At 42.6% G+C, this 25,431-nt stretch overlaps 1 protein-coding gene and 1 long non-coding RNA gene across 7 annotated transcripts in view; one reads left to right on the top strand and one right to left on the bottom strand.

The window, feature by feature from the left end:
- SKAP2 (src kinase associated phosphoprotein 2) overlaps positions 1–25,431 on the top strand; it is a 433,571-nt gene that overhangs the window by 275,183 nt on the left and 132,957 nt on the right. The window lies entirely within an intron of this gene.
- The window catches only part of LOC138261877 (uncharacterized), a 374,610-nt gene that overhangs the window by 233,111 nt on the left and 116,068 nt on the right, over positions 1–25,431 (bottom strand). For 2 of the 4 annotated variants that reach the window (XR_011199165.1, XR_011199164.1), the window contains exon 4: positions 5,750–5,901. The exons of the other annotated variants lie outside the window; for them this stretch is intronic. This is a non-coding gene — a long non-coding RNA (uncharacterized lncRNA). The remainder of the gene's footprint in view (positions 1–5,749; positions 5,902–25,431) is intronic. 4 annotated transcript variants of the gene reach the window in all.

The following is a 25,431-nucleotide window of genomic DNA, read 5'->3' as shown; positions in this document are numbered from 1 at the left end:
TAAGTCCATTTGTTTTACTGTGAGTTCAGGGTCCCGGGTTTCATGCACAACACTTCTGGTACAAGACTATAGACGCCTCAATAACACTCTGGAAGGAAATAATTATGTTGTACTAGATCTCCAAATATATGGGAGAATTGTGATTTGGGGGAATGCTTTTCTTCTGCCTATGTTCAAAATGTCAAAGTAAAGTACATGGTGAGAGGGGAATCCACAACATATTCATCAATTATTGAGGCAAGGTTCAAATCATACATGGGTCTGCAGTTTGATATTTCTAACCTTAAGTTTTTTAAATATTTGCAGATGAGACACAATTTTTTTGTAAACCCCAGTTTAAAATGGACCCAGCAAACTCCTCTGGCAATTGAATGTTATTTAAATACTTCAGCTGTTGACTTATCAACAGTAAATATATTCTTTAATAAAACTCAAATAGAGGATATGCAAAAACTAAGTGATTAAGGGCCAGATGTAGCAAAGGTTTTTACCCATTCTGTGTCTATGGGAAAAAAGTGTTCGTACATATGGCCCTAGGTGATCTTAATGTCTCCCTGACCCTACAAGTTGTGAAGATGGAAAAACAAGTAATGTAATGTACTCTACACCAGCACCAATATTTCAAAATACAGACTAATGCACTATTCATGCTATATGACTTTTTTCAATCACTGGTGAAAATCTAAACAGGGCCAGCCACTGCAATAAGAGATCAGTTTATTTGTCCAAGGTGTGGTATCCAAAATACTGATAGAACTCATAGATTTTCGGTATACCGTAAGTTGTATGATTGTTATTAAACAAGAATTTTAGATGTATTGGGAAGAGGTCTTGATCAAAATCTTGCACATGGTACCAACACAATTTACTGGAGAATAAGGGAAAAACAAGCCCTTGGTTTATCCAGCAAATATAATGGCTAAGATTATTATTTCTCCAGCAGAAACAGTTACTGACCTTCAGTAGAGCAGGTGTGTGAAGAACTTTGTGAGTTAAAAAGGCAGTTTTGTTGTTTATGCAAATGAATTTGGACGAGATTTCGGACTGACATTCAAATAGTACCACCTTGAAATAGTCCTGAAAGCTATCTGCGGGGACAGCGAGTCGGGAAACTTGGGATCCTGGTAGGAGGATTACAGTGATGATCAATAAATGTTATGCAACGGGTCATTTGGATTTTTTTTAATTAAATTAGACAGGCAATTGGATTTTTTAAAATAATTAATTATTTAATTACATTTTTTCCGTTATTGTGACTTTTAGAGGATTCAATGTGAAAAGGAAATTTTTCTGTCTTGTTTTAATCTGCTGCAACAAAAATTAATTAAAAAAATAGGCAGACTCCCCGAGAAGTAGTGAACACGCACAGAGGTAAGCCTTACAAATAAATGACCTTAATTAAATGGTCTATGTGTGATATGTCCATATGAAAATGCTGCAGACACCGAAGGGAAGAAGAGAAGAATGTAAACAAAAAGAGGAAATGCCATTGAGTCAACATTGATACATGGAAAGTTAAATACAGATCTCAAAGTCAAACTCCTTGGACCTAAAGCTGGGAAACGTCAGGGCCAACAGAGTGAAATGCTAGAGGCGCACCAGGAAAGACCAGCAGAGGACAGGAGTGCCCGCTTCAAGGGTGAATTGAGTCATGAGAATCAATAGGCCCCTATAGGTATCCTGTAACCGCCCATCCCACAATATTGCACTGTGTGGTGGGCCAGAAACGTCTGGGCTAGCTAAGATTGTGCTTAGATTTAAAATGATAATACTAATATTAATCATAATAATAATAATAATGATTTTTAAATCAATTTTAGATCATTTGGTAAACACCTTTCCTTTGGAAAAGAGTTAAACTTAGAAGACTGTTCAGTAACCTTAGGTCATTTCTTAAAACAGGCTGTCATAGTTCGTTTTTATTTGGGTACTCTAGCAGGAGGCATTTTTCAGGCTTTTTGGAGTTTTGTGCCAACAGCAAGGAATTCCCAGCCCTATAATAATGAAATTTAAAGTTGGTAAAGAAAGTAAACTATCTTGCATTTCTAAACCACTTAGGCCTTGTTTGTGGACACTGTTTGAATCTGGATAATTCACCTTTCAACATCATCAAGACATTATGGAATAGAAGCGATCTCTAAACAGGCATGCGAGAAAACATGTCAAACCTCTCAGGCTTCATAAGATGGCCACTTGTTAAACGGTGCTGTGTGCCTAGTGGCATGTTTTTTTTTTAATATATTTAATTATTTATACATTGGTTTGTAGAGCACTGGCACGCCCGCTAGCAACACATCACAACAGTTTGCATGAGGGTGAGGACTTAACTCATCTCTTTTTTGTCAGTGTCAGCACTGGTGGGGGCACCAGGAGTTGGCAGTACCAGTGGCGTTGGGTACCATTTGGTTCTAGGCAGCCTCCAGTTCTGGAATTCTTATGATGGTGGGGGTGAGCTTAGCTTTCCAGTATACTGGCTTTACTCTGTGTTTGAGGGTTACACCAGTGAGCATGGCTTGATACTTACAGAAGGCAGGATTTTGACCTGCTTCAGTGTGCTAGTATTCAAAGACTTCTCTAAATAGGACCGTTTCCAGATTTTTCCTGATTTGGAGATACTTTGATTGAGATTTCCATGTTGTGTCAAAGTCAGTGCTTAAGTTGTAAAATAATAAGTCCTTGGAGCCAAATTGTTGTTCAGAAGCCCACGGCTGGCACTATCGAAGGTTAGGATGCTGAATAGCAAGCCTCCGTAGTCTTGACTCCGCCTTATGCTCTTTTATCCACATCCATACACTGTCTGTCCCTTTAATTGACTCTTGCAGGTTCTTCTCCATCCATGCTTTCTCCCTTTGTCACAGTTTTTCTTTCTCTTCCTTTCCCCTTTTAGTTTTTTGTCTCTCTCTTGCCCCGGTTCACAGTTTGATGACGAAAACAAAAGCCAAAAATGAGTGCCAGTGGGGCCCACCTGCAACCAACAGCTCAAATTAAGCACTTGTCAGGGTTGGATACCCTACAGCACTGAAGCGTGCACCCCAGTGCCCAGTGGGTCGTCTGCTTCCATTCCGCTTGCCTGATTTGAGGACTCTGGTTGACATGCAGCAGAAGGACGATTGCTGTACACCGTCTCCCAGCAGCCCTTGTGCATTTTTCATGAAGTTTATATGTGATACTTTGTTACACCGAGTACTTTGGTCTCGTCTACTCCGAGTCAGCCACGTGCATTCATTATGCGACATTGCACCCAGAAGTCATATTCTGAGATCATCTATTTTTCTTTTAATCTTACGATCAAATGCTTTGTATATGGAATTACAGCCCTGGTCCTGTGACCCCGCTGAAAGGTGTTTAACCCCCCAACACCTTATAGTTTGATTGACATTATTAAGAGCTAATTGTTCTCTGCAGATCAAACGCGCCCTATTGGTTTCCCGGCCGATCAGACGATGTTCCCATTACAGATCTCGCGCTGTGTGTGATCGGAATAATAATTTGGCAGGAGCAGAGTTCCAGGCTGCAGCTGAGAGGCATGTAAATACAAGCTGCTTGTGTGCACGAGCCTTCCAGATTTACAATGTGATTGCTATGGAAACCACATAATGAATCCCGTAACCGTCTGGGAGGTTTGATGGATTTTGCTGCATAGTTGAGGCCTTTTTGTTTATGGCCTCTAAAATGCTGAATGGAATATTTTAAAACCAAAGTAGAGACCAGCCGAAGCGATAATAAATACCACAGAGTGACACTGGTTCTGCGTTGTTTACCGCATACGCAACCGTGAATTAACGGTGGGAAACAATGCCGCTGGAAGTCACCACTTCGAGTGCGCAGATGATTTGCGACAGATGTGGCGACTCGCAGATTTGATTCATATTCATTTCTGAGATTACTAGTTCCGCTGCATGAATGCATTAAGTGAGGCTATTTGAAAGCCGCTGCTCTATCCGTGTAGTCGTAATGTGTTACTCACCGTGACGAATGGGAAGAGTAAATGCTGTGATCACTTCCACCGCAGGCCCTGCCTTGGTGCTTCCTCATATGAACGGTTTGGTGCGTAGCTTAATGTAAAGTGGCAGGGACCGCGGTACACCGAAGTTCCAGGGACATGGCGCACTTGTTGGTGTAAGTGACATAGCAGTGTTGACCTCCTTACCCCACTGATAGACCCTCAGCAGTTTATCTGATAAGGGCCTAGGGGAAAGGCAAGAACATGTGTTGGCAAAGCCAGTATGTGTGATGATCGCACCCAAGCGCTGACAAAAGAAACAAGTACTGGCAAATCAGTCTCTCGCCCTGTTTAAAATAGGGTAACCAGATGTATAAAAAACAAAAAAAGGGACATTTCACTAAAATAGAAGAAGGACTACAACATTTCATCCGCCAAGGGGCACAGGATGACAGCGCGCATCAACCTAGAAAAACAGACGGGGCACTGAGGAAATAAATAAAGAGCAATTTTTAAACCTACTATCACACCTGTTGATTAAATTGCTTTCTGATAACATCTGCCAACTAGTCCTGCTTTGGAACATATAAAAACGTGCCTCCCTCAGTTTTCAGTCGACTCTCTCTGAAAACCTCAAAACCGGGACATGAGGCAAATTTTCTGAAATCTGCAGGGACAGCTGCTGAGATCCGGAACTGTCTCGGCAAATCCGTGATGCCTGGTTACCCTAGTTTAAAAGTAACGCCAAACCTATTGGCTTGCTAATGCAAAACAGTTTCCTGTCTGCAAAAAAGAAAAAAAAATACTTGTTTGCTAATAGAGAACAGTATTGGAATTTCTTTTTTTTTTTTAAAGGCTTTGTCATCATGCCTGGGTGCGTACACTTCATGACGCTAAGTAGGCGCAGAGTAATGACCTATATGTGGGCATAGGGCGTGATGCAGCCACCATTTTGTTTTTTCTTTTTTTCTTACTGTTTTATGGTGGCAGACGCCTATCTCGGAGAAGTAAATAAAAAAAATGGGTGCAAAAGAGCCTATTAAGAAAGGAGCAGGCCAACACTAAATTTTAGCTGCTGGTGCCTACAAAATAGAAACGCTAAAAAAAAAAACTGATGGGGAGTGGCAAGGGGACATTGAAAGATTTGGTTGGATTAGGAAGTCAACATCACTGAGTGAGGAGCAGTGAATGAGTGGAGATTAAACATTATTTTCAAAAGGCAGTGGAGGAAGCAATGAAATTGCTGTTCGGGTAGAGGTGAAGCAATAGAAAACAGGGAAATAGGTGGGCGTAAGCATTAAATCCGGGCAAGAGCAGGAAAACAGAGCGCCTTCATGAAGTGCTAGAAGAAAAAGAAAAAAGTTGTTCCTTAAATGGAAGCAGTGGAAGTACACAAGCAATCCAATCAGAACACAGTAAAGAATAAATTCTCCAAACGTAATTTGAACAAAAAAAAGTGAGGAGAGCCATTGAATAAAAAGCATGTAAATGACATAGACATGAACACTAACCAATTAAGGGCAAGACTCTTTATGTATATATTTTAATGTATGAATACAATAGTTCTTCAAAAACAAACAGCTAAAACTGTGTGTTAAAGGGACTTTATAAAGGAAGACCCGCTGCAATGTAAAGCAAGGAAAAATAAATAAAGATTTTTTGGTTTATGCAATGAGTAGATGAAATAAATAATTAAATGTGTGGTGACAGTGTACTTTTCAGATATAAAAAAATCACTCATGCTTTCCAGTAACGGAGGATACTTCCATTAAGCCAAAAGAAAGAAGGTAGGACTTAATTACTCACTTGGGATGTGCCAAGATGATTGACAATCTCTCAGGCCAGAAACTGAAGGCTCCCATGCCAATAGCTGAAGAAGCCTACAACAAGGCTCCTTAGAGTATGTATAGGGTACAAGGTGTTTGCCATGAACGGAAAAGCGCCATTCCGCTTCCAACCTAAAAAACACAGAAAGCAAAGATGGAGCCCTGTTTCCTTTCTGTTCGGACCATTACTTACATGGCAACTGAGACTTGAGGTAGTAAGACATGCCAAAGAAAAAGGGTGGGCAGCTGCTGCAACCCCTGTTATGCTTAATTAACATCCATGAAGTGCACCTTGATGTCCTTAAAAGAGCCATATACTATTTTTGTTGTAAACAAATAAAAAAAAAATCATTTGGCCTAAACCCCAAAAATGTTGAAGTGGTTCAAGCTTAGAACCTACTGCTTGAGTTCAGGAAATTTTCAGCAGCATAGTCACCACGTAGTAAATGTAATGTCTCTGGTGGCACCAAGATGCTGTGTCTGCAGGTCGCCCATGAATTCGAATCACAGCAAGGCCACTTAAGGCATCCATCATTTTGCGGTCAGTGAATTGAGTACAATTAGATTGGATAATGTTATCATCTGTAAAACAAATCTGGGATAGATTGTGACTCATCAGCATTTTGATCCAGAGAGATCTGGTATTTTCCTATGTGAAACACACTCTCTAAAGCGGCCTAAATATTGGCCCCTTATTTTGTAAAATGAGAATCAATATTTTCAGATGGCCAGTTGGACACTGTGACATGACAATGTCAATGGCAGGCCCATAGTCGGACTACATTAAAGTATCAGGAACAAAATGAGGGACCCCCTTCCCATATGTACATTGTCTCCTAATTCAAAAAAGAAATTTGAAAGCCAAATTATGCATGCTTCTCTAAGCTGGAAGTGTCTAATATACACCCACAAACTTAAATTCCCCCAAAATGGGTTGACGTATGTGACTGTTCAATGCCGGCCCAATGCCAGGCTATGAAAATAGCTATGAAAACGACCATTATAAAACAGGCTTTATGATCTACAAAACAGGATCACTAAAGGAGGTTCCATTTTAGTGCTAAACTACTCCCACTTCGCCTTGGCATGTCAGGTGGACTCCAGACTTCAAAACTACGACTGCACATTTGAAAAGGGCATTGTGACTCTCTGAAATGTGTGGTCACGCTTCTGTGAATCGGCAAATTATATTATATTTTTATTATTACATCAAGTTTACTTTTAAAACCTATATAAAGTGTTTTGTTTAGTTGTAGCATATTTATTATACTCACCATAGCATGGCTATTTGAACCCCCCTTTAACAATGCAGATTCCTTATGCTAAGAAAGTAATACAATCTTACCTCAGTTAATAAGCCCCGTAGGATAAAAGAAAAGTCTCCCCCTCATTGGAAAGAATCTGGCACTACGGTTCCTCAAACTTCTTCCGAGATGTGGTTCACTACCTATTGATTTAGCTGAACACGTTGGGATCTGGTTTCGTTATATAACATCTCACGTATGTTTGGGGGCTAGGGGATGCAGTTCTGTGAAGCAATGTGTTTCCTGAGTACTCACAATAATTATCAGTGCCCGTTCCATAACACATATTTTCATCCTAGAATGAACTAGGATATGCTTCCATTTGATTGAAAAAATTTACACAATTTAGCAAACCAGGCATAAGTACCTATGTCATTGGATTACAGTTCCAATGTTCGATTCATAAAGTGATCTCAAGTGTACCTCTTTTTTTCTGCAAATCCACCTTCCTTTTACTTTATCGAACTTCCACATGCCAGAGAGGGTTTTCTTTGGTAATTGAAGGCAGAACAGCAGCCTCTATCTAATCTTTCGGTTTCTACCCTTTTCCTTTCACTGACCACATAATCTGCGCTCTCATGTTCCCTGCTTGACATTGTGTCAATAGGGCTAGAGAGTAATAACCACATACCATAATAACACAACAACTTCCAGTATGTGACTGATTTGTATTAATGTTTTATGTTCTTACTTCAAGAATTATATTCTAATAGTGGAAATGTGTTAAACAATTCCATTTTCCCAGGTAGATCTATATTCTATTAAGTACTGTTTTTAAATACAGACAGTGATAACTGGGTGAGAAGAGCATGGAAACGAGAAATTAAAAGTCAAATAATTGAAACAATAGAGGTAATTTTCACAGGACATGCAGCTCTAAATGAAATGCATCATATGTTCCAGACCATACGTCTCCCAATTAACCAGAATGTAATTGCCTTAAATAAGGCTCAGAGGTAGTTGTATGTTATCCATTGTGCACTGGTGGAAATCTGTTTTCATAGGTGAATTAAATGATTCTGACTGAACTTAATTGAATACAGCTCATGATCATCATTATGGAGAACTGAAGTGGCTTGCAAATCATTTCTCCGAATGTCATGCTTCTGTTGTGTTGGCTATGATGGTAATTCTCTTACGACACCCACATGTCATGATGGCCATGTCATCCTCATGAAAAAAATTGTCATGATTCAATAAAACCCCCACAGTTGTTACCCAGACCTGTTTAGATAGCATTATAGCGTAAAGAGCAACAAATAGACTTACCATACGATTGACACATAAGATAAATTAAGCTTATAGTATCTGAGGGTTTACATTGAGTTAAAGAAATGCTGTTTGTTTCACTATTAATTGCAAATATGATATTTTTTTGCTTTTGGATATTTGGAGCAGCTTACGGATTTGAAGGCTTTTTGGCAAAATGTAATTAATAACATTTCTGAAAACTGAATTGGTAGTTTGTGTTCATGCAGAGAAAATGATAATCCTGTGGGATGTGTGTTAGAAGCTAAGCTTCAGTACTTCACATAGCCAGTTTGTTGGAAACATGGGGGTCCTTGGTGGCCACAAAGGGGTGGTAACTGTATCTAACCACTGGTGTTAATCAAGTCTATAAAAAGTTAAATTAAACTTGCTGGTTTTAAAGTAGGTCTATGTTTCATACCATGTGGATTAAATTTTATGAATGCCTCAATACAGTATTAATTGTATTTAGTACTTGCATTTGTGCTCTTACTAGACTGTAGGCCACAATCCTTATTTTTAATTTATGTTATGATCATTGTTCTGTATTTCAAAGCCATGTTTTTTTTCTGCTGCTGTTCTAAGGAGGCTTAATTGCATAATTGAAAAAAACTATTGGAAGTGTTAAAGTCCAATGTGAACTGAATTTGTCCATGTGCCCCTGCCCAGAAATTAGAAAAATAGGGTGAGGGGTGATAGAATTGCAGGAATAGAGGAGCTCTGTATTTTTGACTAATTCCTCTTGTAGTACTTAGCACCTCATAAGGGCATGCTTTACCCTGGCAGAGTGATGACTTGTACATAGTCATTAGTTCAATAGTTTTAAGTAAGGGGGTTTCACTAAGTTCGCTTCGGCACTTGTCCAGTAAGCCCATCCATCATTTTTCTACTCTGATTCTATCCATCACTTTTTCAGAATCTGATATGTCAAAGATATTCCTGTAGTTATAGGGGGAGAACATGGAAAATAGTGGTCATTTGTTCGTTGAACATTTGCTGTGGCACTACCTCAAAAAGGTTTATTGCGCTAATTGAGAAAAACACAGAGATTGAAAAGATAAATACAGATGTGTACCTTTACTCATGTGTATTTACAACCACACATAGGTGCAAGTCTACACTTTTTTTTTTATATTTAACATATCCAAGTTCAGATTTACATCTATGTGTAGACCTTCTTGTCTCCACCACTTCAAATAACGTGGCGAAGACTTCACAATAGAATATACAGGTGTGAAGTTACCAACAGTAACTTTGCACACATCATTGGAGATCTACACCACCATGGCAGAGATCTTCCTACGAGAAAGGATAAGAAAAAATATGAAAGTTTATTATTCTTTTAAAAAGTTTAAATATGTTACTGTGTAATATAAATGTAAAATAATTTTAAATATTTATTTTTAACCTAGAGCTAAAAAAAAAAAATGTTACAGCATATTAACTCATCGAATTAAATGTGTATTAAATAATTAATGTAGATATATTAATTTAATTTGTCAATAAGTTTTACAATAATTTAAAAAACTGACTCTTACTAACATTTTCATTTATGAACACTATATGGTAATGTTTGTTACAAATCATCATTATGTAATAATTTTATATAATTTCTTTAACACACAAACACACACACACTTAAGGCAAAACAAGTCGTGAAGCAGAGATTGTCATCAGAAACACCAGCACTGAGAAATTCAGTCCAACATTTTTATTTCATAATGCTTGCTCGTTTGGCATCTGTGCCGATTAGCTTTGGTCACTTGTGGACCTTTCTCAAACCAAGCAAGCTCTTTACTGTTACCATTATCATAAATCAAAACAAATAAAGTTTTAAATGTGATGCATCAATTTAGAAGAACTCCTATTCATTTCCCAATGTAGCAGAGGCATAGAAGAAATATGTACACACATCGTGATCCCCCTATTGAGTATAAAAAATAACCCCACATTGGGACAACATTGTTTAGTAGAGAAGAATAACTCTCCCTCACGTACAAAACACAACCTATGTAAGATTGTAACTTATTGAAGATATATTTCACAGTGATGTTTTGGGATGGACCAAGCATTGGGAAGACCACATATTAGTGTACCTGTTCTGTAATGTGCATGTGCTAGCCGGAGTGCAGGAGGTAAATTGATTGCACCTACTCATCGAATGCAGGAAATCCACTGGATCTGCAGATTTTCAGTTCTCATAAATGTATTTTGCATGGGTAACATTCCAGGCCTTTATAATTATTTTAATGCACTTTATTGGAATTGAACAAAATCATATGATAACCGGGCACAATGTGTTTAAGAAATGTCACTTAGAAATCCTGAACTAAAACCTTTTAGCCTAAGGTGCCCTAATTTATTCCAAATTTACTATATTGACATAGACAGTCCCCCGTCCTTGAAAATATAGTTGGAACACATGTTGATATCCTGAACATAGTGGAGTGCAAGGTCCTGTTTGTGGTTACATTTCTTCACCCCAGTACACCCAGCACTCCAAAGAATATATCTTGTACTTGAATATTTGGTGTATTAATAGCAATATGCATGGATAGCTGACTGCACATAGTTGCTGAACTAAAATTTAAATATAGCTATCACTGTGTGACTGCAATTGATTACGTGTTTAGTATTCACTTATTGTCACCTGACAATCCCAGATATATGCCACTGACACAGTGTAAACATGAGAAAACAGGGCATGGACCAGATGCTGATAATGCTTTTGGTTCAGGAGAAAGTTAAATATTTACTTGTTCTATTCTGCATTTTACCTTTTTGATTGCTGCATCTAGTTAGGTCAGTTATCAATGGCAAATGTAAATCAACCACAACAGCCGCAATTCTGACTGATTGTGCAGTTTCTGTTCCTGAACTGGTTGCTCCTGAAAGGAGATAGGTGGAGTTGCTGTGTAGCCTTTCTTAGTGTTGATCATCCCCAAGTTGGTGCTGGTACATCCAGACGGGGATATATCCACCAGGCTGCAGTGGCTGAGTTAGTGCTGATGGTTGCCCCACGGGCCTATAGCCCCTTCTGCAATGCATAACTGTGTATCATCTGTGTAACATTGTAATTTAAGTTGATGATCCTGAATAATCAATGCCAGTTGTTATAGAGACATAAACAGATGAAGTAGCTATCAAGCCTTGAGGGGGCCCTCAAGCAAATCTAATTGTGAGAAAAGGGAAACTGAAGCCAACAAGAAACTCTGCCATACCTATGTAAATTACTATACAATATACCACTATCTTGGGATACACGCTTTAAAAGAAGGCCCCAATTTCAATAAGGATGAAGACCTATTAGTGTAGTGAACACTGGTGAAATTAAATGTGTTAATTTGATCATAAGAATTCTCGTCTCAATAAACAGAGTACGGAGATGCACATATGTTTCCTAAAGCAAACGTATGAAGACTGTTCACTCGGGTAAAGATATGTAATCATAAATGAGAGGACCAAGATAATCAAGAAATTACAGTTGCAAAAATAGGGCCTGATTTCAATCTTGGCGGAGGGGATCCTCCTCCCGTCCGCCGTAATATGATCTCCATAGTATATAATGGGATCGTAATACAGTGGACGGGATATCCGTCACGCTTGTGATGGAGTATTCACCTCCGCCAAGATCTAAATCACACCCTTAGTTTGAAATTGCACTTGCAACCCTTGAGAATGAATGACCATATGCATTGAATTTTGTTACTACAGATATACTAATACTAGTGATAAAACAGTACAAATGTAATGTATCTTCAAATGTAGATTTGATTTCATCACCAAAAATATCTTGCACATAAAATCAAATGATTTTTTTTTTTTCCAGAAAAGCTAAACTAGACTACTAATGTGGGGCTCTCCTACTAGCGGCAGGGCATAAAAAGAAACCTGTAATGTCTCAGGAAATGGTGGATACGCCTTCTACTTATTATTAGACTTCTATTACTTCATAGGTTGCATAGTATAGGCACATTTGACCAATCCATGAAGCTGTAAACTGAAGCTTTGAGCATGGATGTCGATTCACCGTGGTGATACTGGTAGTGCACAATCTAACTCTGGTGACATCACATAGTTGATCTCTTGTATCACATTAAAACCCCTTCTGATTGCTGCTAAGTGCAAGGAAAGGAAAGTACATGGCGCTTAAAAGCCAATTTCTATTCCGTTCCAGCGGCTGCCTTCCATGCTGCCGAGACCAGCAAAGCCAAGCAAGAGTCATAGATACCAAAAAGGTCAAGCCGAGGGTAGCAGCGGCTACTCCTGGCCCCACAATAGAGGCCTCAGGCTGTGAGAAGACTCACTTTCGAATTCCTTGGCCTTGACAATGCACTTGTTTTGATAAGGTCAAACTATGATAATGTCCTCCATGCCCAGTAGATGTTCACTTTTATTCATGTTTGACAGTTTAGTCAAATGTGCTAGTAAATTTATTGCAAAGTGGTAGGCACTAAGGTAATGTTACCTAAACTTTGAAGGCACGAGAATGTTGCTATAAATGTTAGGTTGAAATTTAGCATGTCGAAAATAGAGTGCTCACGTAGAAAGCTATTTTCAGGTGTGTATGGCTGGTGGCGAAGTTGCTTCACCACCGCACCGAGGTAAAAACACGTAAAAGCTAGAATAAACATACATGTTTAGCTAGGGTGACGCTGACTTACTTTGCAATTATTATTATTTGCATTTAATATTACCAATACGGAGGGGTTGAGACTAACAAAGCACTCAAATAAGTTAGGTTTCATTCAAGCATACATCAAAATAGAAACAGTGCAAATCAAAACTATAAACAGCATCTGACCCGCATCTGAACTCTCTATGACCTGCACACTAGCATCTGCACCTGCTGTGGTAACAGTGGCTTTGCTTCTGCCAAATAATGAACTCCTAAGTTGTGACATCTACTCCATGCTCACACCCAGCATGGCTCCTAATTTAGATGTAGTACCTGGGTCACAAAGGCTATACCCCTTGTTTGGCAACAACTTTTTAAGCCCGAAGTTAGAAATGGGGTCTCTAGTTGGCAGTGGCTTGCACCATGTCCAAGTAGGGACCCTCACTCTAGTCAGAGTAAGGTAGTCACACAGCTAGGATAACCCCTGCTCACCCCCTTGGTAGCTTGGCTCAAGCAGTTAGGCTTATCTCAGAGGCAATGTGTAAAGTATTTGTACATACACACACACACACACACACACACACAGTAACACAGTGAAAACACTTCAAAAGTACTCCACACCAGTTTAAAAAATAGCCAATATTTATCTGAGTAAAACAAAACCACAACAAAAATCCAACATACGCAAGTAAAGATATGAATTTTCAAAGAGTAAATGTAGTATAGTGCTTAGAAACACAATAGCACCAACTAGGGCAATCAAAACAGCTTGACGGAGTCGCTTCCAACAGTTCGGCGTCACCTGCAAGGGAGCGTGGCCAGCCATGGAGTCGTGTAAACCATGATACACAGTACCTTGGAACACGATGAAGGCGTTGCATGGAGTCGGAGAGGTGAGGCTAGAGCTCGTGCGGTGTCCATTCCTTACTGCGACCGGGGAGGTAAAGCAACGGTTTCCTACTGCTAAATTCGGGAGGTGAGGCATCGGTTCCTTCCAGTTGAAGAGGAGGTGATACGACATTGGCAGCGAGGCATCCGTTCCTTACGATAAGGTGGGGTCGATGAATCCAGCAGGTCAAGATATGAAGTGTCGACTTCGGGGTGTCGCCTTCACACCATGGGGTCACAGGAGCTGCAGAAGAGTTGGGTGCCACAGATGTCAGTGACACGGCATTCTGGACTCATGCTGTGGCAGGAGTTCAGAGGCGTTGCGGCAGCATCGCGTCTGCCGAATAGGTCGCAGTCATTGTACTCATTGGGGACCAAGGCTCCAGTGCAGGCAGCGGTGCTGGGTCAGAGAGCGCACTGGTTCTGAAGTCGGTATGGAAGTTGATGCACTAGTTTCTTCCTTGTTGCACCAGACTCACTCCCAAGGGCCCAGGAACTGGATTTGGCACCACTTGGCAAGTCAGGACACTCAGCAAGAGAGCCCAGATGCTGGCAGGTGAGTACTTTGATGCCCCTTAGCCTTCTTAACAGGAGGCAAGCTCAGTCCCAGCCCTTGGAGAGCCTTTGGAAGCAGGATGTAGAAAGCCAAGTCTGGTCCTTTCACTCCCAGAACACGAGCAGCAAGCAGCAGGTCAGCACAACAACTCAACAGGCAGTCGCAGTCCCTCATACAGTGTGCAGCTCTGATTCCTGGCAGAATGCCCTCAGTCCAGAAGGATTCTAACTATGTGGTGTCAGGGGTCCAGTACATATTCCCATTTCTGTCTTTGAAGTAGGCAAACTTCAAGTGCACAAGCCACCTGCCTTTCCCTGCCCTGGCCCCAGACACACTCCAGGAGGTTTGAGACTGCTTTGTGTGAGGACAGGCACAGACCTATGCAGGTACAAGTGTCAGCTCCTCCCACCACTCTAGCTCAGGAAAACCCATCAGCCTGGTGATGGGCCCTCAGGATATGCTGGGCACAACTCAGCTCCCTCTGTTTGACTGTCTAGAGTGAATTTACAAGCAGCCCAACTGTCATCCTGACGAGACGTTTATTCAGCTGACAGGCAGAGTCATAGAATGGTTAAGCAAGAAAATGCCCACTTCTAAAAGTGGCATTCTCAAAATTACAGTTCAAAAAACAACTTCACCAAAAGATGTATTTTTAAATTGTGAGGTCAGAGACCCCAAACCCCAGATCTCTATCTGCTCTCAATGGCAAATTACACTTAAAAAGATATTCAAGCCAATCCCATGTTACCCTATGGGAGAGATAGGCCTTGCAATAGTGAAAACTGAGTTTAGTTGTTTTTCACTATCAGGGCATATAAAGCACATCTGTATATGTCCTACCTTTTAAATACACTGCACCCTGCCCAGGGGAATGCCTTGGCCCTAACTTAGGGGTGACTAACATGTAGTAGAAGGGAAGGTTTGGGCCTGGCAAGTGGGTGCACTGGCCAGTTTCGAAACTGCACACACAGATACTGCAGCGGCAGGTCTGAGACATGTTTACAGGGCTACTCCTGTGGGTGGCACAATCAGTGTTGCAGGCCAACTAGTACACTAGTAATATTTGACTTACAAACGCTGAGCACATATAGTGCACTTTACTAGGGACTTACCAGCAAATCATATATGACAGTCATGGATAAACCAGTCACCAATACAATTTAGACAGGGAGAACTTGAACCTTAACACTGGTCAGCAGTGGTAAAGTTCCCAGAGGCCTAAAGCCAGCAAAAATGAAATTCAGCACAGGATAAAAAATGGGAGGTCAGAGGCAAAACGACAGGGGAACCATATTAAGAGCTGACAGGTCTAACACGTGTCCCTACCAGCTGAGAGTGGGGAGAACGACCCAACCTTTTGGGAGTTCTCATCACTAAGGTGGAAGAACCAGGAGAGACCATCAGTACTGGGGTGTTCTGCTCCAGGGCGGTGTTCCAATGTAAAGTCCATTCCCTGTAGGGAGATGGACCACCTCAACAATTTAGGATTCTCACCCCTCATCTGCATTAACCATCTGAGGGGCCTGTGGTCTGTCTCAACTCAGAAGTGAGTCCCAAACAAGTAGGGTCTTAATTTCTTCAGTGCCCAGACCATAGTAAAAGCTTCCCTTTCTGTTGCACTCTACCACTGTTCCCTGGGAAGTAACCTCCTACTAATGAAGACTACAGGTCGATCTAGGCCCTCTTCATTTAGCTGTGAAAGCACAGCTCCCACACCATGCTCTGAGGCATCTGTCTGCATCACAAATTCCTTTGAAAAGTCAGGAGCCTTGACCATGGGTGTGGTGCACATGGCCTCCTTCAGGGTGTCAAAAGCAGTCTGGTATGCCTGTGTTGCAATCATCTGACTTGGCTGTTTCCTGGAAGTCAGCTCTCTCAAGGGGGCAACAATGGTGCCACACCCCTTGACGAATCTCCTGTAGTATCTGGTGAGACCTAAAAAGGCCCTTACCTCTGTTTGGGTCGTGGGGGGTGCCCAAGCCAGAATGGTGTCAATCTTGGCTTGTAGGGGTGCCACCTGGCCGCTCCCTACCTGGTGTCCCAAGTACACCAAAGACCCCGGACCTATTCGGCACTTACTGGCCTTGATAGTGAGGCCTGCACTCTGCAGGGCCCTCAACTCTTCCTGGAGGTGGTGCAAGTGGTCCTCCCAGCTAGAGCTGAAGACAGCAGTATCTTCTAAGTAGGCAGCACTGAAGTTCTCAGACCCAGCCAGGACCTGGTTGGCCAGCCTCTGAAATGTGACAGGGGATTCTTCAACCCAAAGGGTACAACACTGAACTAATAATGTCCTTTGGCATTGAGAACACAGACCTCATTGTTGCCACCTCGATCAAGGCAATCTGCCATTACCCAGATGTTAGATCTAACGCTTTGAGTAACTTGGCAGCTCCCAACCAGCCAATGAGTTTATCATCTCAGGGGATGGAGTGCACGTCAAACTTGGTGACAGCATTGAGCTCACAGTAGTCAACACAGAACCTCAGTTCAGGTGTGACACCTGGTGGAGCAGCCTTGGAGACTGGAACCAATGGGCTGGGACCTGGACTGTTGGAGTGCTTGATCACCCCTAACTCCACCATCTTAGAGACTTCCTCTTTGATGCTGCTTCTCACTCTATCAGTCAACCTGTAACACTTGTGCTTAACAGGCAGGCTTTCCCCAGTGTCAGTGTCGTGGGTACACCATTGGGTGACTTCAGGGATGAGTGAGAACGTGGAGGCGAACTGTTCCAGTAACTGGCGACAGTCCCTCTGCTGTTCTAGGGTCAGAGTAGGAGAGAGGGTCACACTCTCCACTGACCCATCTTGCTCTTTGGAAGACAGGAGATCAGAGAGAGGTTCACTCTCCTCTTCCACCCCATCCTTTGTGCCCAAGAGCATGGCCAACTGAGACCTCTCAAAGTGCCGCTTGAGGGGGTTCACGTGTAGGACCCGCAAAGGGTTCCTAGGGGTCTGTATGTCCACCAGATAGGTGAACTCTGTCACCTCAAATGACCCAGACCAACAGTCTTGGAGAGCACAGGGCTCTACCGGGGCCATCACCCACACTTTCTGACTAGGCTGAAACTCATCCAGAGTTGTATTCTGGTCATACAAGTGTTTCATGTGCTCCTGGCTAGCTTCCAGATTCTCCTGGGTGAGTTTCTGGAAGTAGGCTGTCTGGTTCCAGAAGGCCAGCATGTAACTGATTACATCCTGGGGTGGCTTCTTAGGAGCTTGCTCCCAGCCCTCCTTCACCATACTGAAATGCTCTCTCACGGGGTTCCCACACAGAAGCTCAAAAGGGCTGAAGCCAACCCCTTCTGTGGTACCTCCCTGTAGGCAAACAACAGGCATGGTAACAGGACAATCGACTTACGCCTCATAGGTTCTGAGAGACCCATAATAATGCCCTTCAGGGTACAGTTGAACCTTTCAACCAACCTATTGTTTTGGGGATGGTAAGGCGTGGTGAACTTGTAGATAACATGACAGGCCTTGTACATGGCTTTCATGTACAGCTACATGAAATTGGTACACCCGTCAGATACTACCTCGTTGGGGAAACTCACACAGGTGAAGATACCCATTTGTGCCTTGGCCATGGTGGGTGCAGTCACTGTCCTCAGAAGAATAGCTTCTGGATACCCAGTGGCGTGGTCCACCAAGACCAGCATATACCTGTTGCCCATGGCTGTCTTGTGATCCAGAGGCCCCACAGTGTATGCCCACCCGCTCAAAAGGGGTGCTCCTATCAGGAAACGGCTGAAGGGGAGCCTTGCACCCCTTCCCAGATTTACCACTTGCTTGATAGGTTTGACAGGTCCTGCAGAACGCATGTGAGGTCTTCCTCATTTGGGACCATTAAAAGTCAGTGACTAGCCCGTCAAAGGTCTTGTCCTGGCCCAAATGACCTACCAGTGGCACATCATGAGCCAGACCCAGTAGCAAGGCTCTGAATCACTGGGGTACTACAAGCACATGGCCTGCTCCAGACTCAGCAACCTATACAGGAGATCATTCTCCCTTTAAAACAGGTCAGATCCTCAGCCTGTTTCCGGAGACCCTCAAGAGTGGGGCACTCTTTCTGCGCTGAACTCCTCCCTGGTGGGGTCTCTTTCCTGCTGCCAATGGGTCAGCCCAGGTATGGCCTACAGTTTGGTCACTTCTTCTCCTGTAAGTTCCGAAGCATCCTCCTCAGGTTCAGACTCCTCCCAGATCATGGGAATCTCAGGAGTAGGTTTCCCGCACCCCTTGCCCTTTCTCCTCCTGGCAGGCACGTGGGCCACTGTTTCAGGCTCCAGGGCTTTCTGATAACCCGTTCTGGCGGCCACGGACCATATGGTCATGCACGCCTACTGTGGCAATCATAACATTTCCAAGTGCAAAATAAGCTCCACCTCCTTCCAGGCAGTATGCTCCAGGTTGTTCCCTAGCAGTAAGTCGACAGGCATGGATGGTCTCACAGCTACTCTTATGGAACCTTAGACCCCTCCACTCAAAGGGAACCTGACCTACCAAATATTAGCTCTCACTGTTGTCTACTGCTAAAACCTGGTGGACAACATTAGGGATTACCTGCTCCTGAGACAGCAGATGACAGCAGACAGTTGTCATGCTGCTACCTGTGTCTCTCAGAGCCTCCACATACCTCCCATTGATAGTCACCCACTTCCTGTAGTTTTGTCAGGCATGAAGGTTCTCTGGACCAACTCACCTTCACCCGGGGAGACTAGGGTCAATTTAGCTGTCTCCCCTTGACTAATTGGGGCCAACTCCTCCCCAAGCGCTACAACCCTAGTGACTGCCCACCACGGGGTGTGGTGTGGGGGGGAGTGTGCCCGCTTAAGACACATTGGACTCCCCCTGAAATGCCCTTCCTGATTACAGGCGAAACACTTTAGGGGTCCCTTCCCTGCAGGCTTTCCTTTTCAACTGAAGTTGGGAATCCTTACCCTGGGAACTAGTTTGGGGCCCTTTAGAGAACTCCTTACTTTTATGTTTGTCCCCCATGCATCTTCTGTTGGGGAGTGTGACACTTGGCTGAGACTCCCACATACAACTTCTTTTGGACCCTGGTGCTGAGCCGGAGGTCCACCTCCTTGGAAAGCTTCCTGGGATCAGTAAGCTTGCTGTCAATCAAGTGCTGGTGCAGCACTGAAAAATTATTAAACAAGTGCTCCAGTGCAATCAAATTGTACAGCCCCTGATATTCTGTTACTTCGCTGCCCTTCACCCAACCATCCAGTGCTCTGCAAAATGAATCAACATACTTCACCCAGGTTTGAGAAGCAAGTTTAGTACTCTCCCTAAACTTTACCCTGTAACTTTCTGGGGTGAGACTAGATCTCCTGGTTAGGGCTCCTTTCATGGCAGGGTACCTCATCTGATCTCCTTGCTCTTAAGCCAGCTAGGTGTCCCTCCCCTCTACTGGGAAGTACTTCCATAGGCCTGCCCCCAATCTCTCTCAGGGACCTTGTTCATTCTTAATGACACTTCATAACCCCTAAACTACTGCGCTATGTCACCCCCACAACAAAATCCTTTACCACATACCTGGGTAAATGTACATTTCCTTCAAAGGGCACTCTTAAACTGCTGCCACTATCTGTGCTGGACCTGCTCTTTAAGTCCAGCTAAAATAATTTTCTTTCCATTGCATTTTTTTCTTTCTCTGTCTCTCTTTTGAGCCTAGCTAGTTCCAACTGGAGCTCCCTAGCCTCCCTCCTGTCCTTCAGTTCCTCTGGGGACAGACCCCTCGAAGAAACACTGCTGCTTGCCCTGGAAGGCGCCTTCCTCCCAGGTAAATTCTGATTCACAAACTCCCCATGCAGTATCTGATCCTCTCTAGCCACAATAGCATTCTCCTCCTCTGTGTGCTCACCAGCCTCCTTGGCTTCCAGCCAGGACCTCAGCGTCTTTTGCAGCTCCTCTTTCCTAGTGAGGCCTTTATCAGGACATTTGAGCTCCGTGCAGAACTTTTTGAGCTGAGGTGTTGAATAGGTCTCCAACCTCTCCTGTTCAAACACCAAATCTGCAGCTCCAACTGATGGCTCACCAGACTGAGATATGATTGTGAATAAAACTCAAGAGTTGCTAGGAAAGAAAAATCAAACCAGTATGTAAGGGTGTAGTGGTCTGCAATATGGAAGTAGTGGACACCGATCACTGTATGTAAAGTACAAATACAAGTTCTATCCTCACCACTGATCACACATGTTAGAAATGGGGTCTCTAGTTGGCAGTGGCTTGCACCCTCTCCAAGAAAAGGCCCTCACTCTAGTCAGGGTAAGGGAGTTACATAGCTAAGATAACCCGTGCTCACCTCCTTCAGCACAGGATAAAAAACAGGAGGTGAGAAGCAAAAAGACAGGGGAAACAACACCAAGAGCTGGCAGTTCTAACAACCTAGTCCTTCACTTGTGTTACTTCAGTTTGCATTTCGCTTACCTGGTAACTTGGAACCCTCCAGGCACACCTCAAGCATCATCATAATGTTTCTGTTAATGATGATATTAAAACACTCAGAGAAACAGATAAAAAGCACCACTAAAAATCCCTTCCAGAAACTTTCCTTGTAGATCCAGGTACAAGCCAAAGAGTTGGCAGAGCAAAAACGGATCTACATTTTTTCCTATAAAACCCAAGGGCATGGTAGGGAACATGACTGAAAGAAGTTAACATGAGGAAATGATTGTACATCCAAGATGGCTCCAGACGAAAGGTTCTGCTTACACCTAATTCCACCAGAATGCTCACAGTCATACTTTGAACGAAAGTAATGGTTATGATCCCAGCCACTGGATACAAACTGGCAGTCTTTGATGGATACTTCCACTCACAAATGAAAGTCAGTCATAGGATACCGGCTTTATCTAATCATGTAGTAACTCCCTCGCTGTCACACACCTAACACCTGAGACTCATCACAACCTTCCTGTTTCACCCTCACCCACTGTGCCATGGGTTGATAACAGTGGCTCAAGTTGCGCCATCCCTTCTACGTTAACCACTCACTTACATTTATGTTTTGAAGACTCACTTTCAAGAGATACAGATTTAGTGCACCAAAGAGTGTATCAAACTGCTTCTCCAAAAGTTGTGTTCACACACCCAACCACCCCTCAGCACCATGTTTGAGTTCAGCTCTCACAGAGAAAGAAGCTCCTACGTAAAAATGGGCCTAATCAAAAACGACGTGGCCAAACGTTATGTCTTTAACACACTCCATTTATTAGCAAAAAACATGTTTCACATAGTTGGGCTGTTCAAAACACGACTCAGGATAGCTCTCCCACAATCCTTGATGACCTCCTTCCTATGAGACTTAAAATCATCCGTTGGAATTAGGAGAGAAGGTGGGTAGCTTTGCTCCATGCTATTAGTAAAATCTGTAAGCAACTTCCTGATATCAGATGCTTATTTTTCGAATGTGTAACAGCCTTCTGCACAGTCAACCTGAACATTTCATTTATTTCAGCAGTGATAAACTGGTCTCCAAGACATAGGTATTCCTTCTCAGATGTAGGGATCTTAGGTCGTTTGATTTATTTTGGCCATGTTTCACATCTCCTCTTTGGCGAGAGAGAGGAAACCAATGAGATTTGATGGAAACTGAGAAGCACGAAACGTGGGGAAGGGGAAGGTTCTTAGTGGCTAGACATGTAGTTGCAGATTTTGTTGAATTTTGAATCAAGGAATATTATATGATTACTACATTCTTACTGGATTGTGCAGGCACTTTGGGATTTTGATTTGGACATCTCCAACATCTACCAAGAGTTGCCCAGGAGTAATTAAAGGTAAATTCTTAGGTACTCGAGTACATGAGTCAGTTTCCATTCTTTTTCCAAACTACCATAGGACACTAAAGAAACAGAAAAGACAAAACTGCAGGGGGTCTACCCCTCCCTTGGGCATTCCTAACATTGGGTTGTCCTACACAACCTCACTCATGCAAAATCACCCAACACTCAAAGTGAATTATACACCTAAATGGCCTTAAATTTGCATCTTAAATCCTCAAACGCCTATCTGACAATGCAGAGAGCTGGCATCTACTGAGCCCCATTTCTATATGTTTTTGAGTGTGGGCTGTGTGGTACGGCTTCTGCTGTCAGTGAGTGTTGCTCACTGATAGAAGAAATTTATGATTCATTAAACCTGTTACTCATCTTCCTTGTCTGCCTGTGATGTTCTGCTCAGCATCCGCTATTCCATTTAATTAAACCATATCTGTTCCCCTAACAGACTTTGCTGCCCATATTCATAATGGTTGGTAAACTTTGCTGTGTATTTTCGTGCTTCAATTATTCTGTTAAAAAACATAAATTAGAAACACTGCCATACATCCGTGCACCTAATCGTGTTTGAGCTATGAAAAACGAATCGTATTGTACGCAATTATCCAATGAGAAGATTTAATGAATCAGTCTCAAAGGAAGTCTCTTCGCAGGCATAGCTCCCAGAATTAGGACACAGAAAATACTCGGAGCACAATTCTAGTCGCACATTTCCGGTTCAAATGTTTTCTGAAAACGGTTCTCCACAAATGTTTATAAAGTGCACAGAAAACAAGGTTTACTTTCGATCTACAAATATGTGTATTGCCAAATATTTTTTGCAGTCATCAGCACTTCCATATTACATATAGTCAATCATTTCCAAGTACCACTACCTGGTTTCCTTGATGTGTCTGCTGTGGTATGCCTAGAAGTGGGGGCCTATCTGTCTAAGCCACAATCTATAGCCACCCAACAACGGCCAAAACGACAAGTACCGTCGGGGTGCCTTCGCTTCTTTTCAGAGGAAACCTGCTTGGGCCTTCAAGGTCTTTCAAGGTACCCTACAATCTTGACTGATTTTCTTACCATTAACCACCATCTGTAAATTAAACACAAGCTATAAATGATGGAATAGAATGCTCCTCTGAAGGTATGTGTAGATGGTTGATCCGTCTGTGTTCAGGTAGAGGAGTGATGATTTGACATGCTACAGATATGAGGATCTAAGTGTTATGAATCCTGCCATCCTGGACACCACTTCCTATTCATGAAGATGGGAAGAAGAAATTACATTTGGATCTACGGCAGTGTTGCAGCAGCATGATGAGAACAAGCTCCATAGACGTGGAGGAGCAATAATATCCAGTGGTATTCAATGAAGGGATAATAATACGTGACATTTGTGCTATCGCTATTATTTTCCTGCTCTGCAATCTCCATTCGTGGATTCTAAAATTCTTGTGCAAGCAAGGCAGCTTATCGGGAAATGTGTTTGCAGTGCTCCTAGTGTTCCACATGGAGCATGTTCTCTGTATTTAACTACACAACAGTGTTTAATTAGCAATTTTAGGACGTCAATTCATTGAGTTTGCCTCAGTGGTGGTTGGAGAGTGGATTGATTTTCACCACTCCTTCCACCACTAGCTTGTAATACAAGCACTACACTGAGAAGATCTTGGTTGTGTTTGTAAAGCACACTAGACCCAACTAGCCAAGATGTCTTCACAGGCACAGGCATGGTTTCATTCAAACTTCTAGGTCCCACAGTGTTTCCCACTCTTAAGGACTTATTTATCATGTCATGTTTTATGTAAATTCTGAAAAGCGCTTACCTACTGCAGGGCAACAGACAAACCTCGGTAAGGATACAAAATTATGGAGGTACAGGGCGCCTGCTTACAACAAACATTGGCGAGGCCAGTAGATCTCCCCCGTGGAAACTATTGTCTTTGCCAAAGCCTTTTGGTGGTGCTGTACACCATCAGCAAGATGATGTGCAGCATGACCAAAAGAAAAAACAGAACATGACAGGGTAAATAAAAAGAGGTGATGCTGTGGCCACGTTATTTTGTAGGCGTGCATGCATACGTACATGCTCATGGATGTGTTGGTACACATGCATACACCTACAAAATGGCGTAGGTGCCAATTATTTTATTTCCCAATCCAAGATGGATGAACTAATGGGTAATAGGATAGGTAAATTAAAAACATTTATACCGAAGTAGCTCGGAGCTGCTTTTTTAAGGCGGAAGCTGGCAGCAATTTGCTGCCTTGTCCTCCTAAAAAAATAATATATTAAAAAAGTGGGATGGAGACAATAGAGTAGAGGGTGGTGGGGGAGCAAGAGAGAATGAGCAGGGATGGGGAATAGCGGCATATAAAGGCGAGCAGCACGGGTGTGGAAGTAGCTCGTGAGCAAGAATGCGCAATGGATCATGGGTGGGGAGAGGGGTGGAGAGGAGTTTTGTGCAGAGAGCCACACGAGACAAAGCTTGCAACAGGAGGGAGACAGCAACACAGAACGTGTGCCAGCTACTTGGTGGGTGAGCTAAGCACTGGAGAGAGAGAGCTGGAAAACACATTTACTCTCATGTACTCTCATGGAGAGCCGAAGCAAAAAGTAATTCCCTAAAAATGGGCAGGAGAAGGTTATAGGTCAGTCAAGGATGGCAAAGAGATAATGTTTTCAGGGAAGGGACAGGACAAATACAAGATGGACAAGGAAAATCCACTGGGCAAGAAGCAAGCAACTGAGAGTTACAATAAAGCTAACCAAAGTTAAGCAATCTGTTTGCTGAAAGCCCACAGTAATTTCTTAGTAAACCCACAAAGGTCTTTTCCAAGTAGACAGTGCAAGACGAGACCTAGAAAAGCACTCTTTGAAAAAGAAAAACACATGTTCTACTGTGCAGCAGAATACTCCTATCACTGTCAACACATAATCACTAAGCAAAATTTAAAGCCAGCATATACAAACTGTTTCCTGTCTCGTGGACCCCCACTGTGGAATCACTACTGGAAGCTAGTGATCTCAGCCTAAACAATTTCTATGATGAGAATTACAAAACTGTATATAAAAATTGTGAAATTACAGAAACACACATATTACCTAGTGGAGGTCGCCACTAGGTAGCTATAGTTAGGACCATGTTTCCATAGAAAAAGTGTTTTTTGCCGTGCCTCTATCTTTGGCACTGTTTCACGGATCTTCACGAAAATTTCCAAAGAAAGTGCCTCAGTGATTCTTGTTGCGCATGGAAAGTTTGGGGGTGATCCATCA

This window comes from Pleurodeles waltl, chromosome 10 (assembly GCF_031143425.1).
Source record: "Pleurodeles waltl isolate 20211129_DDA chromosome 10, aPleWal1.hap1.20221129, whole genome shotgun sequence".
Lineage (NCBI taxonomy): Eukaryota > Metazoa > Chordata > Amphibia > Caudata > Salamandridae > Pleurodeles > Pleurodeles waltl.
The sequence above is the reverse complement of the archived record's forward strand: the minus strand, read 5'-3'. Positions and strand labels throughout refer to the sequence as shown.